Here is a 25,557-nt window from a genome sequence, read left to right on the forward strand (position 1 = left end):
TATCTAGAGAAGGTCAATTAGCCCATTAATGAAATCCTTTCTTCTGCATCTAAGCAGATTTTAATTTTCATAATATGCAGTTCTGTTGAATCGAGGAGAGATTTCTGCTACCTCTTGTGCTTAGTTCTCTGGCTTTCTGAATCCACATTAAACACATAAAAAGTAAAACTTTTTGCAGGATCTGAGGTTCGTTCTGTCTATACTATTTTGCCACACAGTAATGATAGAGACTGTGTATCGCAGTATTCATTTTGCCGCCCCCAGCTCCCACTGCTCAGGTTGATTTGTTTTCAGATTTCATGGTCTCCACATGGATGTGTACAAAGAGATGCGCAGAGATGCTTGGGGAGAACAGCACGCTGTCCACCTCACAGAGGAACAGCCTTACAGCAGAGTTACAGCCGCTATGTTTTCTGTTCAGCGGGATCTTACATTTGTGAGCGTGTGGAATCGTGGAGAAAGGATGAAACATCTTACGTTCTTGCAGACCAGGCCAATTCTTTCCTATGGCTCTGCACAGATAGGCTACAGATGGAATTCCTCAGTGGTAATCCATTGTCGTTCAGTTAGTGGAAATGCCTTCATTTCTAGAAACACAAGGATAACTTCATATTTTTTCTGTTTTCATCATCATTGTATGTGAAGTAGGGAAAGGCTGCATCAGGAATTACCAGCCAGCTGCATTTTTTTCCTAAATTATTTTTTGCCATGATAAAAAGTGCTTTAATCCTTTGGGAATATAAAGCAGTGAATATCTGTAACACAGAGAAAAAAATAATTTAAGCACTTGGAGGAAGATAAAATTTCTCAAGGGAAATAATAAATTCCATTAAATTGAATTCAAAACAGTTGTCCCAAAAAGATATTTAAATCCAGTGTGTTGTGAATTAGTTTTAGAAGCATAGAGTTAAAAAGAAACTTAAATCCTTAAATCTAGAGAAAGATAAGATTTCCAAGGAGCACAAGGAGAAAGAGACCATGCAGTCATGAGGAAAAACTGTTTCACCAGAATAAGCTGCTTTATTAAAGGAGGCAGCTTCTTGGCAAGTATTTTGACAAAACGTAAGGTGAATGAATTCACATAGGTATCATTACAGTGACAGAAAAAAAAGTAGCTTCTGAATCAGAAAAATAAAACAATTTACCCTTGCTAAAACTCCAGACATAATTCAATATTTTATCATAAAAATTATTATAAAGTCACTGGACTGAGAGAAAATATCATTTTTATTTATTTACATTGTCAACACCACACTCCTCATGGCCTTGTTGGACAATTTTATTTGAATAAATTTGTTCCCAGTGGAACTGTCAAGAACCCAGCTCAAAGCTCAGGATTTTGACATCTGGGTTTCTCCTCTTATTGTAACTTGACATTGTAAAACAATAGACAAATGATCTTAGTGTGAAGGAGACTTTCAAATATTTGCATATTGCTCCATATTTTTTAATGTGTAGAAATTTACATGAAGCATAAAAAAGAGATTAGTCGGAAATGGGTAGACTTATATGATGCCTAATTATGATATTAACAAAAAGAGAGAAATTATATCTTGGAAATTTTGACATCTATCCCTGAGTCAAATCTCTCCAGACATACTTGTAAGATTCCTTTTTTACCAGAAAAGACAAAATAAAGAACCCAATATATTTCCTTCTGATTACCTACCAGAAGACTAAAGGTAAAATTTTGCAATAATGCATTTATTCTGTTTTTAACTACTTCTCAGATCCTTTTAATATATTTCATTTCTCTGTATTTAGTATGTATTGTTCATTTCCATGTGCATTCATTTATACAAGAAAATGATTATTTAAAAAATAGTGTTGGGCTTCCCTGGTGGCGCAGTGGTTGAGAGTCCGCCTGCCGATGCAGGAAACACGGGTTCGTGCCCTGGTCCGGGAAGATCCCACATGCCGCGGAGCAACTAAGCCCGTGAGCCATGGCCGCTAGGCCTGCGCGTCCGGAGCCTGTGCTCCGCAACGGGAGAGGCCACAACAGTGAGAGGCCCGCATAACGCAAAAAAAAAAAAAAAAAAAAAAAAAAAAAAATAGTGTCAAGAACCTCACAGTAACTGATGTTTAACTACACGCCTTTCTAATTTTTTCAGGTCCTAATAATTATTTTTTAAAAGTTTATAATCATTTAGGCCTTTAGAGCTTAGACAGTGCATTCGACCATATCATCTAAAAAAAAAGACTCACAGTAACCATGTGAGGCAAATATTATCTGTCTCCTTTTACAAATAAGGTAAGTCATTTGAACAAGGAGACACAGCTTATAATTGACAAAAACTAGATGTTAAATCTAATTATCTAAATTCTAAAATCATACTTTTTAAACTAGATTATTACCCTTCCAGTTGCCTTACTTTTCTTCTTTCTTTCTTCTCATTTATTACCATCTAAGACTTTGACCAATGTCATAACTATTTGGGAAGTTGATGAAAAAGTGAGAAAAAGCTGCTAGAAAAGTGGGATATAGATTGCCAACCTAAGCAGAGCCAGGTCTAGGCTAGATCTTGCGGCAGGAACAGCTAGACCAGTCGCGACAACCTGTGGTTTGGCTCAGAATGAAAACAACACCAAAAGAAAACCATGCTGGTGGATTCCAACAAAGAGCAAAGATGATGGAAAAATAGGAGATTACTCTGCCAGTCATGAGAATGAAGGCAAACTCCATCACCCATTTGCTGTAGTTCACAGGGTGTTAATTTGAATTGAGTGGACAATGCTTTGGCCACATCTATTGCCTTTATGACGCCCACCTCTACTCCATCCCTCACACAAATTTTCTATTTCATGCCAACAGGGTAATTCAGGAATCACCGCTTGAAAATAAGAAAGCTGCGATCTTTATCAGCATGTAACTTCTCTGTTTCCTCTAAAACCTGAATTTAGCATGCCAGTGGTTGTGGGCAGATGAAAAAATGTAAACATGGAGAAGTGGTCAAGCTTTGAGAAATCTCAAAAATAGTTTTTACTGTAGTAAAACCAAAGTGACATTACAAGGTGCCTATTGTGCTGCCAGTGACCATGGAGAAGGAATCAGGAATGAAATGTCTCTGATCCCCTGTCTACCCAGCCAAGGGTAAAACTGCATCAGCAAAGCTTCTCATAGTCTCAGGTCCCCCATCCATCAGATGGAGAGCATGCTGGTCCTTCTCAGGCACCTCACAGGACATCTATGGATATTCAGTCAGATAATGCATTCTTTTGCTTATTCAAATAATAATAAAAACAAAACAACAAACAAAAAGCACTACTTCTACTTTCTCAGGCTTTGTGCTGAAAATTAACAGTAAAACAACAAAAAAGACAGGGGACTTTTCAGTCTGATCCCCTTCAAATCATCAATGATAGATATCTATAGTGAAACTACAATGAAAAACAAGGAAGTATTAAACACACAATTAGGACTAGAGATTAAGTTTGGGGATAAGGGAGATATATTCCCGCAGTGAGAGGTATTCAGGAGCTTTAAAATGTTCCTAATGTTCTGTCCTCTAAGCTAGTACTGAGTAGTTGAATGTTCACTTTATCATTCTGTGCACCATCTAGATTTATATGCAATTTATTTATAGGTAAGAAATCTGAATTTCTTAATTTAGATAATCTCCTTTAAAAAGACATGAGGGGCTTCCCTGGTGGCGCAGTGGTTGGGAGTCCGCCTGCCAACGCGGGGGGCATGGGTTCGTGCCCGGGTCTGGGAGGATCCCGCGTGCCGCGGAGCAGCTGGGCCCGTGGGCCATGGCCGCTGGGCCTGCGCGTCCGGAGCCTGTGCTTCACGGCGGGAGCGGCCGCAGCAGTGAGAGGCCCACGTACTGAGAAAAAAAAAAAAAAAAAAAAAGACATGAGACTTTCATCAGAGTGACTAAGATGCTTGGAAATAAAGGCATAGAAACCAACAATGATAAATATGAAATATATTTTTGAGTGTTTGTGTTGATAAAGGAGGTTGGGGCTGGGGTTTTCAGAAGAAATAGAAGAGGAAGCATGCAACAGAAAACACAGAGAGAAAAGGAGGCTATGAACGAGCATTTCAGCATTTGATATGCTTGGGGCAGCTACAATTTGGGAGCATAAAAGCAAGCTGTTGAAGACAAAATGCCTAGGAGAAACATTTGAGGAAACTAAAGAATAAAGAGGGAAATGGATGAGTTCATGAAACTGCTTAATATACTGCTAAATACAAGGTTTTGGACAAGTCACTATGCTTCTGGGATTCAGTTTTCTCACCTGTAGAATCAAAGCATGCACAGAAGGGTGGGAAGCTCAGATGATTCTCTCAGTCTTCAAACTGAGCTTGCTCAGATGCTGTCCTCAGGATTTACAAGAAGAAAGAAATCCTTACAGTTCCTGCCACATTTTTTTCAACCAGCCAGACCTGGGTGCTGAGGGCATTGCTTGACAAATAATTAAAAGGGAGCGATGAGAAGAATGTGCACCCTGGTACAGCCACTTCCTTGAGCTCTCGCACCGTTTAATAGTTTATTTGGGCAATGACATTTTACTGTCAGAGTTATTGCTGCATAATTCTAAGGAAGATCACACACAGTATGTAATTTTTTGGTAGCTTTAGCATTAATATTTTATTAAATTTGTCTGAGGGGTAAGTTAGCATGGCAAAACCCTTATCCAGTAATTAATGACCTGCTGGGTATGGAAGGGATGAGCCATATGGTGAGGTAGAAGGGGTATGGAGGAGGGGAGAGGTTCGGAATTTACATTCACAGAGGGCCTATTTTCCTACGAAAACACATACATATAGAGCTTGCAAGCTTTGAAGGAGTGGAGGAACAGGAGAAAACAGAAACTCATGAATGTGCATGCAGAAGAATATTTGGGATGATTTGGATGTAAGGAAAGCAAGACAAGACATGAGCAGAAGAGGAGTAAAATGCATGACTGTATGCTGTGCTTAAAGATAAGAATGGTGATGGCAGCTGATTCTATTGAAACTTACTGTGTAACAGACACTAGGATTAATACTTTTCATATATTATTCATTATGCGCTTATAATGATACTTTGAGGTAAGTGCTGATATATATCATTATCTTTAAGATGATAAAATGTAATTTGCCAAGATTAAGTGATTTACAGTCACACAGCTGGTGAATAGGAATGAAAAGGTTTGAACCCAAGTAGGCTTTCAAAAGCTCATCCTTATATGTTACTCTATGTTGTTAGTTTCTTCTCTCTAAACTCACTGGTTTCGCTATTTAAGTCTATGATCAGTCAGAGCGGTAGCTGACCACTGAAGGAGTGAGGCTGCTTTCCCTCTGTAGAGTGTGTCACTTACCCATTTTAAATTTTCTTCAACTAGGGAGATGGGAAAATGTGAACTATGCCAGAGAGGCAACATTTAAATTAATTCCAAGCCTAAGCTGTAAGCCAGGTCAAATAATCACCTAGCACACTATTGCTCACTTCAAATTTGTGCCAAGGAGAGCTAGATGGTGAGCTCCATGTGACAACATAACACAAATATTTTATCTGTAATATAGAAACAGCCCAAAATCCCAGCAAAATTAAAGAGTAAAACAGAAGTCCATCCCAGAAAATTAAAATCCAAAAAAATTTACAGTTCAAAAATCTCCTCCCCAACTTTTTACTCAGCTCTGTCTTGGTATGTAAGTATAATATCTTGGTGGAAGCTAGTGTCCTTCAGTAACTTCAGCCTGAATGTGTTTTTCCCTGCATCTATTATGACCAGTATAGTACTTCCAACGATAGAGTAATTTAACCCTAAATTACACATGTTCCCACTTCCAAATTTCCATGTATCTGAAGACCACATCAGAACATCAGAACATCAGGGTCACGTGCATACAATTTAGAAATCCAAGTAATTTCTTAGTCTCTAAGTAGTTTACTCCTGGCAAAATAATGTTACTAGCACCTAGTACATGTAATCTAAACATTCCCTGCCATTTTCAGGATGAGTTTGAAAGTGTTCCTTCCTGTTTGATACTTTGGAAGGGTGTGAGGAAGACTGGTGTTAATTCTTCTCAGAATAATTCTTCTCTAATAGTAGAATTCTACAGTGAAGCCATCTGGCTTGTCTTTGTCAGAAGGTTTTCATTACTGTTTAAATCTCTTCACTAGTTATAGATCTGTTGGGATTTTTTATTTCTTCATGATCCAGTCTTGGTCAGTTCTATGTTTCTAAGAATGTATCCATTTCTTTTACATTAACCAGTTTGTTGGGGGTATAATTTTTCATAGTAGTCTCTTAATCTTTTTTTTTTTTCTGTGACATCAGTTGTAATGTCTCTTTCATTTCTAATTTTGACTATTTGAATATCCCCTCTCTCTTTTTTTTTTTGGTCTAGGTAAAATTTTGTTAATTTTATCTTTTCAAAGAACAAACTATTGATTTCACTGATTTTTTTCTCTCAGTTTTCTATTTTCTATTTCATTAGCTGTGTTTTAATCATTATTATTTTCTTCCTTCTGCTAACTTTGGTTTTACTTTGTTTTTCTTGTTTAGTTCTTTGAAGTGTTAAGTTAGGTAATTGATTTGAGATCTTTGTGTTTTTTTAATGTAAGCATTTACTGCTATAAACTCTTTTTACTGCTTTTGCTCATAAGTTTTTTTATGCTGTGTTTTTGTTTTCATTTGTCTTGAGATAATTTTCTAAATTCCCTACTAAATTCTTCTATGACTCATTGGTTATTTAAGAATGAATTGTTTAATTGCCACATATTTGTGGGGTTTCCTTCTGCTATTAATTTCTAGTTTCATTCCATTATAGCCAGAAAATATACTTTGCTTGATTTCAATCTTCTTACATTTGTAAAGACTTAATTTGTGGCCCAACATGTGATCTATCTTGGAGAATATTCCATGTGCATTTGAGAAGAATGTATGCTCTGCTATTGTCGGGTGGAGTGTTCTTTATATGTCTGTTAGTTCAAACTGGTCTATAGTGTTTTGCAAGTACTATGTTTGCTTATTGATCTTCAATCTGGTTGTACTATCCATACCTGAAAGTAGGACACTAAAGTTCCCTACTATTATTGTGTTGCTGTTTCTCACTTTAGTTATTTTTAATGTTTGCTTTATATATTTGAGTTCTCTAATATCAGATATATATATTTCATAGATACACCTTCCTGGTGAACTGGTGAACTTTATGGAATTATATGTCCTTCTTTGTCTCTTGTGACTGTTTTTGTCAAATTCTATCTTGTCTGTTATAAATATAGCCAATCTTGCTCTCTTAATTTCCTGTTTGCCTGAAATGTATTTTTCCATCCTTTTACCTTTAGCCAGTGTGTCCTTAGATCTAAGGCAAGTCTCTTACAGACAGCATATAGCTGGATCTTGTTTTTTTTAATCTATTTAGCCAATCTATGTCTTTTAATTGGTACATTTAATCCATTTACATTTAAGAAAATTAGTGATAGGAAAGGATTTACTATTGCCATTTTATTAATTGTTTTCTATATGTCTTGTTGCTTTTTTGTTCATTCTTTTTCCCTTTCCTGTCTTCTTTTGTCTTTTGTTGATTTTTTATAGTGACATGTTTTGATTCCCATCTCTTTCCCTTTGTGTAAATTCTATAGATATTTTCTTTGTGGTTCCCAAAGAAATTACATAAAATATCTTAAAGTTATAACAATCTATTTTAAACTGATAGCAACTTAAATTTTGTATGAAAACTTCTCCTTTATATCTTTGCCCCTTTACTTTATGTAGTTGTGACACAAATTACCTCTTTTTACATTGTGTACCGCTTAATATAGTTTTACAATTATTATTTTTAGCTTTAAAAAAAATTCTACACCAGATTTAAAAGTGATTTGCACAACTACATTACATTAGTACCAGATTTTATATTTTTCTATGTATTTACTTTTACCAGAGTGTTTTATATTTTTGCATGGTTTTGTGTTGCTGTTTATCATGTTTTTGCTTCAACTTGTATGTCTCACTCGCATTTCCTGTAGGGTTGGTCCAGTGCTGCCTGGTCAAGTCTTCTAAGTCCCTCTAGTGAATTTTCAATTCAGTTATTGTATTTTTCAGTTCCAGAATTTCTGTTTGGTTCTTATTCATAGTTTGTATCTTCTGTTGATATTCTCATTTTGTTCATGTATTGTTTTCTGATTTTATTTACTTGTCTATTTTTGCTCTGTTTTAATTCATTGAGCATTCTTATGACAGTAATTTTGAACTCTTTTTCTGACAATTCATGTAGTCTCTGTTCTTTTATAATCAGTTTCTAAAGATGTAATTTGTTTCTTTAAAAGTGACATGTTTCCCTGTTCCTGTGTGTGTCTTATTATTTTTTTGGTTGGGATTTCAGCATTTGAAGAATCACCTAACTCTTCCAGAATTTGTGGTCTAGTTTCACATAGGGAGGACTTTTTCATTTGGACCAGCTAGAGATTTTGGAGACCTCTCAAGCCTTTCTCAGATATGCATCCTTTGTCAGCACTTGGATTTAGGCAAGACAGAGACTCTTTCATCAGGCGGCACCCCTAAAAGTCAGGATGTTGGTTATATGTTCTACTCCTTTTCTTCCCCAGGGGGAAGATGAGAGTTGGAATTTCCTCCAAATCACCCTCTGCCATGCTGGGCTCTGGCAAGAGAAAGTATCAGAAATTATCCTACCTAGTTTCAGTGTGATTGACTTTGGGCTCACTTGGAGTTCAGGAAACATAATTATTCTGCCATTTTGCTGACCTCCCTTCTATTTGAATTAAGATCTTTTTTTTTTTTTTTTTTTTTTTAACATGCATTAGGCCTCACTCTTTATGCTATAAAGATCTATGAATTTGGAAAAACGGATTGTGTCATGTATTCACCACTGCAGTACCAGAGAAGAGTTTCATGGCTAGTTTCATGGTTAGTTTCTGCTTCTAAAAAATGTCTTGTGTTTACCTATTCTACCCTCCCCACTCCCTAAACCTGTGGCAATCACTGATCTATTTTATATCTCTGTAGTTTTACCTTCTCCAAATTGTCATATAATTGAATCATATGGTATACAATCTTCTCATTCTAGCTTCTTACATTTAGTGATATATATTTGAGTCATCTATGTATTTGAGTAGTTTGATGGCTTTTTCTTCTGCTTCACTGAATAGTTTTCACAGTATGGATGGATGGATTACACTTTGGTTATCCATTTACCTCTTGAAGGACACCTTGGCAGCTCCTTTTCTTCCCTGTCCTCTAGTTCTTTCTCTGGGTACAGCATTCTCAGTCTGCTTTTTTGAATCCTCTTCCCTGTTGAGCGTGGCTTTTATTAATTTATCTTTCCTTAGGTGAGACAGAAAGGGTGGAGGTGGCTGAAGTGGAACTGAGTTCCCTTCTGCCAACTGAAAAAAGATTTCAGAATTGCCCTCTGGTTCAAATGAATTAAACTTCTGTTTAGTGCCCTTCTAGAAACTAAGCCTTTGATAGAAAGAATGGTCTGTGTTGGAGTTTACAATGGCTACTCTTCCCAAACCATTTCAGGTTCATATGGGGAGTTTTCTTGGATCCTACCTGTGAGAACCTGGTGAGAATCCTGAAGTAAAGCACTTGACAGTGTGAGGAGCCCCGTATGACTCTGGTGCCCAGCAGCTTCTTACTCTCATGCTAGTCCTCACTCAGTCTTCACCACTTCAAAAGTACTAATAGAAGGTGTTCCTATTTGTTTATGGCATCAGGTAGGTGAATCTCAGGTACTGTAACTCTCTGGATGTGCTTGACTCTTTAGATTTGGGGGTAATGGTTTGCCCTGTGATGTCTTTTCTCTGACACTTCTTAAAAAATAATTGATTTTTCTCTTTTCTCTGACAGTTCTTTAAAAAAATAATTGATTTTCACTTTGTCTTGAGATTTCTTATTGTAAGGTTAGGGGTAACAACTTCTATAGTTTTTATGTGTGGGAGCTGAAACCAGAAATAACTTCTTCATCTTTTAAATTCATTGTGCTTTTAAGTTTTACCACCACAGTAGCAATGCAAAAAAATAATAATTTTTATTACTGATTTTTCTGCTACAGTGATCTGACTTACTCTGGAAATATATAGTAGCTCTCTAAGGCGCAGACAAGGATAGATAAAAAAGGTTGGGTGGGTGTTGCTCGGAAAATATAGGAAGACATTGGAATAGACCTTTTCTGGCCTAACAAAGAGTTTGTGCTCTCCACATGGTACATAATCCAAAGTATGGCTACTTCTGTGAGTATAGAAGTACTCCTAAATTCTTGGAAGAATCTTCTTTCTCTCACACACACAAACATACACACACACTCGAGGAAGGAAATTTCTAAACTAGATCTCTTCTTGCCTCCTTTTGACAGGTTGCCCTGATCCTAGCCGTGGCCTGTGTCTACTGACATAAATTTTATTCTAAAATCACTTTTTAACTTTTTTTTAGTCATGACATTTAACTCATTTTGGAATTATAAATAAGATTAAATCAAGACATGGTATTTTTCTAGGACAAAGATATAAGGAAATAAATGTTAGCTCATTGTCCTTAGACCAATCTCAGTATCATTACCTTTCAGATTGAAGAAATCATATAAATCAAGGGAATGGGCTGATTGAATGCACTTTTTGGAACAGCTGGAGCCTAGATATTATCTAATAGCCAAGTCCAGCCATGCCCAGGATGATGCCTCAGTCACCAGCCTTCTCAGTAAACCCCTCAGAAATGCGCTGGGCTCATTGCCAGAGTCTCCAGTAACAATTAAGTTTTAGGATTGTCTAATAGCTTCAAGAGGATGATACAGAGGATGTTTCTCAGGCTTAGTTAAACCCTCATTTCTTAAAGGTGGTTCTATGACAGACAATAATAAATTGCCATAGTGATTTGGGGGAGAAATGGGAAGCATGCTGCATGTTCAAAGTCAAAGTGTCTTTGCCATCAAGCTCCATATTCTATGCTTCTCTTGACATCTTTCTGTCAATCATCATCCCACAATGACATTTCTGCAGTGGGTTAAATTAATTAAGAAATAGTGATCCTGGCAGTGCAGTGGATGGGGAAGGGAGGTGGAAAATGTGGCCTGGGATCTAGAAGACTTATTCTGTTCTAACCAGTCTACCACTGGTTCTTATGAGCTCTCTCCTTAATAATCCTCAACATTTATCAATTTTCACCCTAAAAAAATTATATATCATTATTTATCTCCTTCTTTAACCCTGCTACCATTTTGTCTCTCTCCTAATCTTCTCCAGATAGTTTATTGTTTGAGGTAGAAGGCTATAAGCATCTATTCCTTTGCTTTATCCTTTTCCATTGTATAAAAACAAACACAGTTTCTTTATAAGTGCTCAAGGCATTATGACTTGACCAGTTTTCTCCCAATGACTTTCTATATGATAATGTACACCTGTGTTGATCTCTGAGCCTCAGGGTTATGTGTTTTTTATGAAGGAAATTGCTTGACATTTTCTTAAATTTCGGGGTCATCTCCTCACTAAAGCATTTTCCCTGTTTCATACCAGGAGGAACATGCCAGTGGGTAGTGTGTCTGCCATGATTGATGTGCTTAATCATGAGGAGCTGCCCCTGTGGCTGGTGTGGGTGAATATGAGTCTAGAAGACTTGTTACTCTCTAGAAGGGGGCTGAGGGTAGGTGATTTTACTGATAAGAGGATTGAACTAGAGCCTGTGGGCAAACCTGTGATAGAGCGTTGTCTTAGTCTGTTCAGACTGCTATAACAAATATACCATAGACTGGGTGAGATGTATTTCCAATAGGTCTAGAAGCTTGGGAAGTCCAAGATCAAGGCAGATTCAGTGTCTGGTGAGGTATCACTACCTGGTTCATAGATTGCCATCTTCTCTTTGTAACCTTATGTGGAGAAAGGAGCAGGGCTTCTCTCTGGGGTCTCTTTTAAAAGGGCACATTTCCCATTTATGAGGGTGGAGCCTGCATGACCTACTCAACTTCTGAAGGACCTATCGCCAAATATTATCACACTGGGAGTTAGGGTTCAACATGTAAATTTGGGGGAGATACAAACATTCAGTCCATAATAGGCATTAAGTGTGAGAGTAGGTAGAATTGGACTGAGAGGTGTGTACAGAGCCAAAATGTCAGGAATCCACTAAAACATTGACCCAGGCTTTCTAGATACCTGCCTGACCACCATAAAGCTGATGATTTTTTCAGCAGTTTAAATGGTGGTAAGAATAGATGATTACTATATTGGAATATTAATGTGGTATCCCAATAGCCTACATTTTAAAAAAATTCTAAGTGTCAGCAGAGAGGGCACTACTGCAGATTACTGGAGTATAATGGTATTTGGGCACTCTACAGACATTTTATTCGTTGAGTGGATTGTAAAATTCTGAAAGTTATTCAGGAAGCAGTATTCTTTCCCTGCAAAATGGAATGATTCATTTCTTATCAACCACAGGATCTAGGAAAAATACGTACAAGGCAATTCACTTAGCTCTAAGCAATGAACGTATGTGTGCATATAGAAGTGGTAAAAAATTTAGGTTTACTTTTCTGAATCTTTTTCCCAGTTCCTATAGATAAATGAACTTGGCACATACAATTAGTCAAAATATCTTTGGCAATATGTTTTATTAAATGCTCACAGAAATCACAAGATGTGTCAGAATTAAAGCTCAAAATGATAATGTCACAAAGTCAGTAACTCACAGAGTGGGTATTCCATTATTGATCAAAGTGTGGTTTAATCAAAATTACTCATTTTATAGACTGAGAGTAACACAGAAACCAAATCTTGCCACAGAAACAGGGGCTGAATAGGCAGTAAGGGGACTACATCCAGGTCATGATGCTGAAAAAATACACTAAGTCTGGGAATATCAAGCCTGTTGCACAAGGAAGGGTGGTATTATCAGATCACAGTTCATGAAGGCAATCATCGTTAAGGTACCCACGATGAATAAATGGGTTTTACAACAGATGGGAGTATTATATTGATGGGAAATCCAGGGCAAGTGTGATATAGAAATCCAAGAAATTATAATCAAGGACAGAGCTACAGGTTCTTAATGTGGGATTGGAATGTATAAAACTGATCCAGTCGAATGAAATTACCATAGTATTAGAAAGGTTTATAAAGATTATATTACAGAACAGAAAACAAAGCTGAAGTCTAAATACTTAAAATAAAGGACCTAGTTCTAATTCGGGCTGGAGTAGTATACTAGTCCTGAGAAGGTAGGTTAAGCTGTAGTAACAAAGAATATCCCAAATCTCATTGGCTTAGAAACACTTATTTCTTGTTCATAACATACTTCATTGAAAGTTGGCTGGGACCCCTGATCTGTGTTATCATCATTGCCTTCTTTTGGGGACCTAGGCTAATAGAGCAGTCATTTTCTAAAACATTTTTTAATAATAAGGAAGATGGAAAAAACTACATGGTATAAGCATTAAAATCTCTTCCAGGGCTTCCCTGGTGGCGCAGTGGTTGAGAGTCCGCCTGCCGATGCAGGGGACGCGGGTTCGTGCCCCGGTCCGGGAGGATCCCACATGCCGCGGAACGGCTGGGCCCGTGAGCCATGGCCGCTGAGCCTGCGCGTCCGGAGCCTGTGCTCCGCAAAGGGAGAGGCCACAACAGTGAGAGGCCCGCGTACCGCAAAACAAACAAACAAACAAACAAATGCCTGTGAAATTAAAGATAAAATTAAGAAGATTATATTAAAAAAAAAAAAAATCTCTTCCAAGAAGTGAAATATATCATTTCTTTTAAAATTTCATTAGTCAAAGAACCCTGAGTTCAGCAGGGTGGGAGAAGTATAATTATCATACAGGAAGTAGAATAGGAGAGATGTGAAAAATGATAGAGTCTGTTGCAACTGGTTATTATGTAAGTTGATTACAAGCCGTACACTGTGGGAACTAGTCAAAACTGGACTCTTCATGTATTTTTTTGATGAAGATAAGCTTCAACCTAGAAAATGGGAAAGATGAACTTCTGTTGTAAGCCAAGTATCCTCTCCAGGTTTGTGTGTTGGTACAAGTTGCTGTGTGTCTGTTTGGGGGGGGATGATGTTTGTGTGTGGGGGGGGGGAATGGAGGATAAAAATAGGATTAAAAGGAATATAAAAGATTATATAGATCAAGTGGATAAGACAAAAGCATAAAATGGGGTTAAATGGTAAAACCAAGGAAGAATTCCAACTTGACTATCTGGGGCTTAGAATCTGTTCTCCTGAGAAAAAGAAAGGGAGAAGGAAATTGGAACAACAGTGAGGGTCTTCTATTTGAGAAAGATGTTACACCAAATCTTTAATTTCTGCAACAGCCCTCTAAGATCAATGTATAGATTTAATATGAACACAACCCATTCTGTAGATGGAGAAACTTGAATCTCACTGAAGACTCCAAAGTTGTAGGTCAAGGATTTTAAGCTCATCACAAGTTATTGTTTTCCAGCCCATTAATATGATGACTCCTTATTTCAACCACCTGTGCAGCTCACAAACATTTCCCACACAGTGTGGGATGAATATAAAGCTACAGCAACAAAGAATACCGATCCAATAGGAATCTCTGTCTTGAAAGAACTAAAAACTAAAATTCCTAAACCACTCTGTGAACCCGACATTAAATTTTAGATGAGGTCTTAAGGCTCAGATTGTAACATGCTGCTTTTGTCAAGCTTTTACTTTTGCAGTGGGAAGACTCCCAGGCTTAGGAAAGGGGCTTGTTCAAAGAACACTTTTACATAGATGCTATTTCTCCTTGACTGGTCAGCATCGTGTGGGATTTTTCTTCCTTTAGAAGAGATATGTAAAGGTGCCTATTACTTGACCTCTACCAGGTAGGCTGCCTTGCAGCTGACCATCCTGTGTAAATTTATCCAGACACCTGAGCTCAGCTTTCACCTAAGCACACAGATGAGAGTTGCAGCAGGCTCCCCATCCTCGCGCATTTGGTATTCCAGAGGAGTAACTCAAGTCCTGTACCTTGTTAAAGGAAGAAACCAACTGCTAAAAGACCTTGGATATGAATCATGGCATTCTCCCTCAGCTTATTAAAGCCATGTCTATTCCTGTTTGGCCTCTGATACTGTTTTGGTGCCATCTGTCAGGGAGATTTTTGAGTGGTGAATGAACAGTCAAACATTTTGCAGTTTATTAGCTCCGTGTGGACATGGCCATTTGTCAAGAGAGCCAACCAACAGCCATCTCAGACAATGCTCTCTCTTAAAAGATTAAGCAGAATTAGTGATATGGACAATTCTGGCAGTGGAAGAAAAAAATATTTTATTTTCCGGTAGACTTTACCTGAAACACCACAACACCAATAATTCTACAGGCACAATGCACTAAGTATATACAAAGTTTAAATTTTTTTATTAACAAATGCTGAATAGAGATGCATTATCTGTTGTTTTAAGCGTTCATGAAGCTGAGCAAGTAACGGCATTACATTGGATAGTGAACAAACACCTTTTCTAGTTTTCTAGGACTGGCAAAGAAAGGAATCATATGCCATGCATCTCATATCTTTGAATTATTAATTTCAATTAATTTTTCAGATAGCTGGAATAAATCATAGGAAAGTTATCTTTACTTATCTATTTCTGTAATTTTAGACTTTTTTCACTGAGTGTTCATTGCTAAGTATCTTTTAAAATATTGTGTAAGTATAACATTTTTATGAAGAGAAATACATATTAATGTTTATATATGTTAATATATGTGAACATTGAAAATCCTAACAAGCATAAAGTGAAATACTAAAATAATGTATTTATGTGTAATGAGATCACAGCTATTTTTGTGGGTTTATTTTCTTTTTCATCTGTTCATTTTTCTACAGTGTGTAGTATTTTTGGTTTTTTCTCCTCTAGCTTTATTGAAATACAATTTATGTACAGTAGAATTCACTAACTTTAATCATATGGTTAGATAAATTTTGATAATTTATTTATACTTATTTTTTAATTTAATGTTTTATTCTTATTCTAATTTCTTAAGGTAACACCTCAGGTCACTAAATTTAAATTTTTGTAATATACACATTTCAAACTAAAATTTTCCCTATATATACTGCTTTAGCAACACTCCAGAAATTTGGACATGGTGTATATTCATTATTGTTCATTTTAAAACATTTTAATTACTCTTACTACTTCTTTTTTAACTTGTGGATCATTCACAAGAATGTTGATTAATATCTACTTAATCGAAGGTTTTGGTTATGGCAATTGGTTATTCCAACTTAATTCCACTATATTCAGAGAATATGCTTTTTAAAATGTATTTTTATTCATTTTATATATCAGTATATAGTTTATCATTGTAAAATTACCATATGCCTTGAATGTGTATTCAGATGTAGTTGGGTGTAGTGTTCTATCAGTGAGTTTGATAGGGATGTTCTGATCTTCATGGTTTTTGTTTGCTTTAGTTTTTATGTCTCATTTTATCAATTGCTGAGATGATGTTAAAAGATTCATAATACTGTGGGGTTGTCTAATTTTTTAAATTTATCAGTTTTGCTTCATATATTTTGAAACTCTGTCATTAGGAACATTCACATGGTTTATCCATTAATTTCTAACATAATTAATGGTTTGGTTGAGTCATCTATCATTTTATTTCCTATTTTCTCCTTTAATTTTATTTTTTTCTGTTTTTTTTTTAAATTTTTAATTATTTGAATATATTTTGATATTCAATTTTAATTTTCCTATTGGCTCTTTATTTGTCCTTTGTGTTATAGTTTTGTGGTTGCTGTAGGGATTATAACATACATCCTTATTTTTTCACAATTCATTACAGTTAATATTGATTTACTTTACATAAAATATTAAAAATTCCAGCTTTATACATATAGTTGTTTTATATGTTTCATCTATATCACATATATGATAAAGTCCATAAGACAATATTATAATTTTTGTTTTAATTATTTGAACTATATGAAAATTAAGAAATAAAAATAATGTTATTTTGCATTTATTCAAATATTTTCCATTTCCAGTGCTTTTTATTCCTCTCTAAGAATACAGATTTCTATTAGGTATCATTTGCCTTCAACCTGAAGGAATTCTTTAAATAGTTTACAATGTATATCTCCTGGCAGTAAATTTTCTTTAAACTGAAAATGTCTCCATATCAACTTCATTCTGTAAGGATATTTATACTGTACATATACTGCCAGATTAACTCTTTTTGGGAACACTTTAAAGGTGTTATATCATTCTCTCTTCTTTCCTCCATAGTTTCTGAGAAATCAGCTCTTAATAAATCATTGTTCCCTTGCATGCAGTGTGTTGTTTCTCTAGGTGATTTTTATATTTAGCTTTCAAAATATGACTACATTGTGGCTTATGTCTTGGTGTGGCTTCTGTGTGTTTATTTTAATTGGATAGTTTCTGTCTTTTATCAAATTTGGGAATTTTTCAGCCATTATTTTCCAAATATTTTTACACACTATTTTTCCTCTACCTTCTTTCTGGAACTCCAGTTGCTCATATTTTCAACAATTTGATATCATCTAAAAGGTACTTAAGGTTCTGTTCCCCTTCAAGATCTTTTTTTCTTAGAGCTATTGACATTAAATATTTTCTATTGATCTATCAAGTTTCCTTATTCTTGCCTGTGCCACTTACATTTCACTGTTATTGTAGATACTGCCTTGATCAGTTCTAGAATAGCAATTTATTTCTTTTAAAAATAATATCTATTTCTCTGCTGAGATTCTCTATCTCTTTATTCATTGAATGTGTATTTTGTTTCTCTTCAATGAGGATAGTTGGACTAGTCACTTTAAAAGTCTTGGCTGCTAGTTCCAACATTTTGGTTATCTCAGGGTCAATCTCAGTTGATTTTCTTTGCTCTTGAAAATATGTTGCAATTTCCTAGGTCTTCGTATATTGGGCGATTTTCTTATTGTATCCTGAGCTTGGAGAACCTGAATTCTGTGATTTTTGTCCTAAGAGAATGGCAAACTTTGTTTCTTGGTCAACAGGTCTGATTTTAATTCAGAATTTTTGTTTTTAGCCAAGTTGCTTTGAGTTGCCTGCATGTTTGTGGTTCAAAGACATATGTAGATAGAATTAGGACATCCCTTCTTTGTCTCTTTGCCTTCTGGATTTCTCCTACTTCTTAGAGGTCATGGATAGCCAGGGCCAAAAGACTGTGGTTTTTCCAGTGACATCCTTGTTGCTTCCCATACCATGCTGAATGCTTTGGCTCAAATCTAAAAGCCATGACAACATGAAATCAATTTGTTCAATACCTCTTCTTTGAGTGTGTACACCCCGCAAGATTCTGTCTATTTCTGTTCACTCTTCAGTGCCTTCAGGTACCTGCTGTTTGTATTATGTTCAGATTTTATAATGATTTGCTATGAGTGAGTCAGTCTGGTGAGATCTTACTACTTCCACACTACAGGAACCAGAATTACATTTTAATTTTTAAAAATGCTTTTTAAACGTTTGATTTTCAGCACTGCAACAAAGAAACCCATGTTCAGTATGAATTTTGTAACATTATCAGAAACCTGACATCATCATCATTTGGAATTTTTTTCCCCTATATCCATTTAATATAATAGTAATAATATACCAGTATTATATTTGCGTATTTTATTTTACTCAAATCAACTAATTATGCTCTTTATTTTAGCTGATACTTTATTGTATTTTGATCATTTCTTTAATAATTCTGATGGTTGCTCCCAAAGTATCCCATATAATTTATAGATTGGATGGTTGTTCTAAATTCTTAACATTTTTTCTTGTCCCGCAAATTTTTGTCCTGTTCCTTTACTTTATGGAAAAATACCTCAGGAATGTTTTTCATGTCACTTATTCAAGTTTCCAAAGTGCTATTTATATAATTTACCACTCTCAATATAAATTTTACTTCTTTTAAAATTTCTTTGTCATTCTTATTTTTTTTCATTTTAGTTTTTAAAATTCCCAACCTTTTTTCATATGGTGTTTTAAAATATTATTACAGAATATCAAAACATTTTCTAAAATTACTTGAAGTTATTAAAGTAGAAAATTGGAGTGATATTAACTGAATCTTGAGGATAAGCTAAATATATTTTATGATACCATATTTTTATTTGTTTCATAATATTTTATATACAAACAGATATGTATGTAACATATACACGTGTGTGCATATATGTATGTGTGTTGGTATATGTGTATTTGTGTGTTAATGTACATAGGTATACATGTATACATATATATGTACGTATGTATATGTATGAACACTGATTAAATGATGAGTATCAACCAGACTTAGTATTTATCAAGGCCTATGTTGTAATGTGGCATATGGTTTGATCAAAATGGACAAAATCCTTCTCATAGATGCAATTGAGAAGTAGGTTAATGAACAAAGTTCCTGGCAGAATTCCCAGTTCCTAGAGAACTGTCATTTGTTTCATCTTTGTTTGACAGAAGTGGTATATTTTCCTTCTTCACTGAGTGGTTTTCTAATATTTTGAACAGATGAACTGCATGAAAACTGTAACCCCAAAATAAATTAGTCCTTAGTCTCTGTCTAATGCCTAATCAGTTCATGGATTGTGAGGTTTGTACATTTAAGGATACATGGTTTCCTATTGCCAGGCTTGAGAATCCACAACCCTTTCATATTTCAGTCTTAGAGGACTCATTTTAAGAGGAGTAGAGATTTCCTTAAAGTCTCTCAGAGACCCTGGAGAACAGAACTGGCCCAAGACTAACAAGGAAATTAAATCCTGTGATTTCCAGGATTTGCTACTTAGGCTGGACTATGGGCTATATTCTTTGCAGCCAAACTGAAGTTTTGATAGTATGACATCTTTATAGTTAGAAAATCTGATGAATGGTTACATTTAATATAGATGAGACACATATACTCACCACATTCCAAATATCCAGACTTGTGAGTTATAATGGGGAATGGAAAGTGTTTACTCCAACCAGAAAAAAAAATACTGTGATACACTGTAGAATTAGAAAATTACCAAGATTTATATTACCACTTATAAGGAATTTATTTTCTATTCTTAACAGAAATGTTATCATGTATTTGCTGACTTAGAAAAAAATACTAAACAAAAGGGAATTCCATGTAATGGCTTTCATACACTCCTTGAAAAATATATAAGCTATAAAGTCAAAGTTATTTCTGCAATAAGATAACACAAGGAGGAAATTTGGTTTTCTTCTTTTTGAAGTTGTTTATTTATTTTAGATAAAATATAATTTTCTCTAAAAGGAAAACTTACAGAAAGAGAAAAAAAGTTAAGAATTTAGAACAACCATCCAATCTATAAATTGTATGGGATCCTTATTATTTAAGAAATATATCTAGGAAGGCTATAGCTGCCACAGATAGTGATTCCTCTAATGGGTCTGGGCAAAGTAAATTAAAAACCTTCTGGGAAGTATTCAACATTCTAGAAGCCATGAAGAACATTCATTACTCATGAGAAGTACTCAAAATATCAATATTAACAGGAGTTTGGAAGAAGTTGATTCCAACCCCCATGGATAGCTGAGGGGTTCAAGATTTCAGTGAAAAAAGTAACTGCAGATATGGTAGAAATAGCAAGGGAAATAAATTTAGAAGTGGAGTCTGAAGCTGTGACTGAATTGCTACAATCTTGTGATAAAACTTTAAAGGATGAGGAGAGCAAAGAAAGTGTTTTCTTTAGATGGAATCTACTCCTGGTGAAGATGCTGTGTGGATTATTAAAATGACAACAAATGATTTAGAATATTACATAAATTAAGTTGGTAAAGCAGCTGAAGGGTTTGAGATCATTGACTTCAATTTTGTAAGAAGTTCCACTTTGGATAAAATGCTATCAAACAGCATTGCATGATACAGAGAAATCATTCTTAAAAGAAAGAGTCAATTGATGTGGCAGACTTCACTGTTGTCTCATTTTAAGAAATTTCCACAGCGATGCCAACCTTTAGCCTCCACCATGCCTATCATTCACCAGCCGTCGACATTGGAGGCAAGATCCTCCAAGAGCAAAGAGATTATGCCTTGTTGAAGGCTCAGATGATGGTTAGCAATTTTTAGAAATAAAGTACTTTTAAAATTAAGGTATGTACAGTTTTTAGACATAATGCTATTGCACACTTAAAAGACTACAGTGTAGTGTAAACATAGCTTTTATAAGCACTGGGAAACCACAAAATTTGTGTGACTCGCTTTATTGCAGTATTTGCTTTATTGCAGTGGTCTGGAACAGAACCCTCAATATCCGTGAGGTATGCCATAGTTTGGGGGTTTATACTTTGGTCTGTGATTAATTTTGAATTTTAATTGTATAAGATAAGGGAGATATGATGAGGTTTACTGATTTTTTTTCTTATGTACATTAAGTTGTCCCAGCACCATTTGTTGAAAAGACTATACTTTTTCCATTGTATTGACTTTGCTACCTTGTCAAAAGGTAATTTGCCATATTTGTGAGATTTTGGGGGGAACTTCTCTTCTGTTTCATTATCTTTTCTCCAATACAACACAGTCTTGATTACTGCTGCTTATATTTTCTTGAAATTGGGTAGTATGAGTCCCATCCTTAACCCAAGCAGTATAAAGGAATGCTGGGATAAGTGTTTAAGTATTCTTTTAGGCTGCTGGGGAGGAACTATGTTCTTCAATGTTAACAGATGGTATTGAGGATTAGACCAAAGTTTCAGGTTGTAATAACTGCACACTTACTTATTCAGCTCAATTCTCTGTTCATGACTTTGGACAGCCTCACTGGAGTGGCTTTTCTTGAAATTAGAGATTGATAGATGTTTTTAATGCTTGAGGAACCAGATGTTTTATACATATATCAAGAATAATCATAATGATAATAATAATATTTTTCATTGTGGTGGGGCTATATAGTTTACAGAGTTCTTTCATTTGTATTATCACATCCAATTAAAATAAATAAGCCTGCAGGATAGTACTATTTTCCCTATTTTAGAATAAGGAAGCTAATACTGAATTATTTATCAAAGATATGTGTAGAAAATAACACCTTTATCATTTTGATGTCCATGGATTAAGAAAAAAATAAGGCATTAGCCAATTCAGTAGGAAATGACTTATGAGCAACACTTAGTATCATCAAAATGAATGTTTGCCTAAGGGTTAACTGAAAGAGGTACCTGTGACCAATCCAAAACTCTAGGTTGATACAAACAACAAGTGGTGGAAGTGGGTAGCACTGTATATGGCAACATAATTAGAGCTAATGAGATAAAATTCAGGGAATTATGGAGGAGGTCAAAGTTAGCTGAATTGTGAAGTTAGTAGCAATTAACAATAGAGCTACCTTTTCTGCTGAGTTTTAGAAAAAACATCTTTTATGAGTGAAAATAATTAGTTTATGGGGTTAATTTCCAGTAGTTGCTTGAGAGAGTGTTCCAGAAAACTGTTGTTTTTGAAGAAATGTAGCCAGCAGGGAGACACACCTGCATATGTGTGTACACACACATAGTCTACTTTAGGTGAGTTTTAAAAACTGTTTTTAAATACATGCTATGTCCTGGAAACTGTCCATTAAGCTGAAAGATAATGATTTGTTTGTTCTTTCAATTTAGTCCTTTAAAATGTGGTAATGATAGTATAACTTTATACTATATACACAATTAACATTTTCCTTCTCTGTGTACTTTTGTAAAATGTCACAGTGATAAATTAAAATATTTTCTTAAAATAGTCTATAAACCATTGAAAGAGTAGCAATAAAAACTATGCCAACTTTACAAGATGGCTCTTCAGTTTTTCCCTAATTAAAAAATTGAATGTAAATTTTGAATTTCAAAGTCAGTTCATTTCCAACATTGACTCAATTTTATATAAATTTTAAATTACAAGTGATCACATTTTGGACAATTATGAAAAATTCTCTAGGAATAATATGAGAAAAACACAACCTATTTCTGATCCATTTGAACATTAAATAGTGTTTTTATAAAGTCTGCTGGTCAAAGCCGCTACTGGGCAAATCCTGTGTTATTTGCACACAGGAATTCATAGGGTCTATGAGAAAACTAGAGTAGCTTTTTCAAGCTATATTTGTTTCTCATGCACAGTACCAAGTCTTGGAATAGGAATAAAGGAGGAAAAACTCAAGTATAGTAAAAATATTGTGTATATATAGATAAATGTATATAATTTCTTTCTTTCTGGTTTCATATACAATCTCTTGCTAACACGGGGGAAACAAGACTGAGGATGTTGATGATTAAATGAACATCCTTCCTCCTGCTAGAAATATAATTCAGAATCTCTCTAAATATAAGGTCAGTAGTTTATGTCCAGATGTGTGTTATCACACACCTCTCTGTACAGTAATTGTTCAAGATTAGAGTGTGTGACTGAGCTATGCCCCATCAGGGCTGCCAAAGGGGACACTATACATTTGACAGGTACAGAGGTGAGAGTGGGCTCAAAAGAACATTCCCATTTACTAGTCTGACAGTGATTTATGCTAACAGTGGAGTGTGGTCAAACAATGGTTGAAGAGCCCAGGAAATGAAGGCAATAGATTAGGAGTTGGGAGTTTGGTATACTTGCAGGGGGGTACTCTGGTCCAAGAAGCCTTGGGATGGTGGGCAGCATGGGGAATTTGGAGAGCTGAGATCAAATGGGATCTGGATGGTCAGGTGCTAACTCTACCGACGCTTATTACTCTCTGAACAGTCATTTTACGTGAGCGCCAAGGACATCAGCTCTACTGATATTGCCTGTACATCCAGAACAATAGGAGTGATGGACTGTGAGTGAAACACCAAATTACTGCCTCTCTCTGATCCTTGGCTTTGTATCAATACACTAGGGTCACTAATACCCACTCAACCTCCCTCAGCAAGGACCTGCTAGTGTAAGACAAGAACCCTCATTTTGTACGGTAGGCTCATTGGATGAGAGGAGCAGTTATTTAAATAATTGAAAGGACAATACTGAATTACATTTTTCCTGTGGATCATGGGATTTGTTTTATTTGCTACCTTTCAAATGGATTAACATAAAATTCCCCAGGTTGAAAATATAAACAAAGAAAAAATAAATAAATACACAGATAGGGTATTTTTATGTTTACATTTTTATTTTTATGCTTGTAAGTATTTCAGTGAAAACTTAGTGCAAGTCTGAACCCATCTTTTGGACATTTTCTATGTATTTTCTTCATTGCAATGAAGAAATGATAATGTATTTTCTTCATTGCAGGTATGCCTAATCATCTCGTGAAAGTGGTTTCTTTATGGAAAGCTTTGTTTTGCTTCCTACAAATACATGCTTATCCCCTAAGGGATGCATTATAGTCATTGTGGACGCGTTATTTAGTATGTGGATTTCTGTTTCTGTCTTACAAAAAACTTGTCTGTGTGCCCTTTCATACTGACTGTGTGTAGGATTAGGCATCTTTGTGTCCTTGTGCAGTACTCTGAAGGATTGTTTTTCCCCTCAGCATACACAAAAAAACCCCTATCCAGAAGAATAAACAAAATTGAAGCAAATGGAAGATTCATTTAGGCCTATAGAACATAAAAAAGTGGAAAATGATAGGAGGCACGTTGATATTTTTCCCTTCTATAGCTGGGGCAAAAATGCACAAAATTTCTCTTCGTGAACACCATTATTAACAGTATTTAAATGATCATGAATCCCAATGGAGAGGGAAATTTGTAAGTGTCCCTGTCACAACTCATGTTAGGGATTATGTAACATTATATTCTATGTGTTAGGTTTTTGTTTGTGTTTTTGCCTGTTCACGTTCCTTTGTCTTAACAACAGTCCCCTGCTTTTTCCTTGGGATGTGGGAGCCAGGGGATGGAGGAGGCAGATGCCTTTATCCAGGTTCATGGATTGCTAGACCAGCATGTCAGCCATAGGGTTTCCTCATTTTCTGTCTGTCTGGGTCAGGGACCGAAGGACCTCATCCTACTGGAGCCTGCAGGGACTCATTTGTGGAGGTTGGGAGATCTGTTGAAAAGCTCTCAGTGGTGGCTCTTGTTTGTTACCAGAAGCCAAATCAGAGAGCAGCCACTGTCACCAGTACAACAAAGAGAAAGCACTTGTGATTTCCTCTGACAGTTGCTTAGTGATTGCCCCAAGCTGTTGGACTATGACTCAGTCACACTCCAAAGTGTGACTGCACAGTCTTCTGATTTGGGGTAACTAGGGGAGAGAGGCAGGTCCCTTTGTCAAATGCAGGCACAATAGAGTTTCCACACACCAAATAGCCACACCTTATAGGTAAAAATTTCTGTTGTGATTGACAATGTATGTACGGGCATGTGGTTATCCTAATATGATGAGATCAACTCAGGAATACCAAGCACCTGGGGGATTGGGTGGGTCTGTATTCAGAGACGACAAGTGGAGATAGCAGTGCTGAGTCAGTAAATTGTGTTTATTTCCTGCTTTCAGAGAAGCTTCTCAGTCATCTGCTCTGCAAATCAGCTGAGAAGTAGAAGCGGTTCAAGATCAGAAATGGACAATTAGCCAATAGCAAAATAGGCCACTTGGACTTTGAAACAAATAGACACAGGAATCACCTTTAGGGTAGAGGAGGAAACTGTTAAAGGAAATCACAAATTACTCAATCTGAAGAGCCAAAAATTGACTTTA

At 35.7% G+C, this 25,557-nt stretch overlaps 1 pseudogene; it reads left to right on the forward strand.

Moving 5' to 3' along the window:
• The first annotated feature begins 310 nt into the window (after positions 1-310).
• LOC131750332 (serine/threonine-protein kinase MARK2 pseudogene) overlaps positions 311-25,557 on the forward strand; it is a 63,076-nt pseudogene continuing 37,829 nt past the window's right edge.

The sequence above is a fragment of the Kogia breviceps genome, chromosome 2, assembly GCF_026419965.1.
Source record: "Kogia breviceps isolate mKogBre1 chromosome 2, mKogBre1 haplotype 1, whole genome shotgun sequence".
NCBI classification, from domain to species: Eukaryota; Metazoa; Chordata; class Mammalia; order Artiodactyla; family Physeteridae; genus Kogia; species Kogia breviceps.